The sequence below is a fragment of the Myotis brandtii genome, unplaced genomic scaffold (genome assembly GCF_000412655.1).
Source record: "Myotis brandtii unplaced genomic scaffold, ASM41265v1 scaffold16839, whole genome shotgun sequence".
In the NCBI taxonomy this organism is placed as follows: domain Eukaryota; kingdom Metazoa; phylum Chordata; class Mammalia; order Chiroptera; family Vespertilionidae; genus Myotis; species Myotis brandtii.
In genome coordinates, this window is record NW_005356185.1 from 1 (window position 1) to 1,247 (window position 1,247).

Here is a 1,247-nt window from a genome sequence, read left to right on the forward strand (position 1 = left end):
ACAGGTGAGAGGCAGCCTGGCGGGGTAAGGAGAGATACTTGGCTGCGGGTTGAGGGTGGCCATCTTAAATGGGGCTGCATGGCTCCAAGCTGAGCTGGGATGAGTGGGTCTGGGTGTAAGAAGTCCTCATAGTTAGTGATACGAAAGGTCCATTGCATGATTCAACAAATATTTGTTGAGTACTTGCTATGACACAGGAGCAAGGACATGGGCTCTGACATCAGACAGATTCAAGTTCAAAATCAAAGCACCCTCAGCCACATTCTCACAGTGTGATCTTGTACAATCTACTTAACCTCTATGGACATTGTGTATAAAATGATACCGACATCACAAGATTGGTGCGAAGATTAAATGAGTGATGAGGGTAGGAAAAGGTCTAGCACATAGTAAGAGATCTATCACTGATGTTGTTATTGCCTTTAGTATTCTTAATAACATTACCATTATTTCAAGGGTTATTAGGATTAGAGAAGAGAATGACATAGGAATTTTAGCACAATAAGTAGCACATTGTGAGCACTTAATCACTGGCTCAAGTGATGACACCTTATCAGGTTTATGCTCACCTCTGTAAGATATCTGAATGTATACTGAAGTAGTTTAACACAGGGAAGTTGGTTTCTTGCTGTGTAACAGCACAGGGTGGTGTCCCATGTGGGTAGACAGCTCTCCTCTATACAGTGATGCAGGGATCCAGGCTCTATCTTCTCATGGCTATGCCACCTGAGGGCCTCAGAATCCCTTCTATTAAAGCAGAAGGGGAAACAGTCAGGAAGACTGTGCAAGGGAGGTAGACAAGCCATGCAAGGGGCCCTGTCAGTTGCCCAACACATTGCATTAGCCAGAGCTCAGTTATGTGGCCATACTTACCTGCATAGGCCTCTGGGAGGTGTAGTCCAACTCTGCCCAGGAAGAGGAGGGAATGGTTCTTTGTGACAGTCTCTGTCCTGAGTACTTTCTTAGGCACTTGGGACATCACAGTGAATATGGCACAGCCCCTGCCATCATGGCCTCCCATTCCAGTTGAGGAAAGAAATGAGTTAATAGATTCCTGTAGAGCATCATTGTGCTGGGACAGGAGAAGCACAGGATGCGTTAAGAAACAGAAGGAAAGGTCTCACTCTGTCTTGGGTGCCACTGAAGCCGAATTGTGTGGGGTGGATAAGAATAAACCAGGGGTAGGTGGAGAAAAGGTGCTCGAAGATGGGACGACAGAATATGCAAAGGCTCAGAGGTGAGAATGA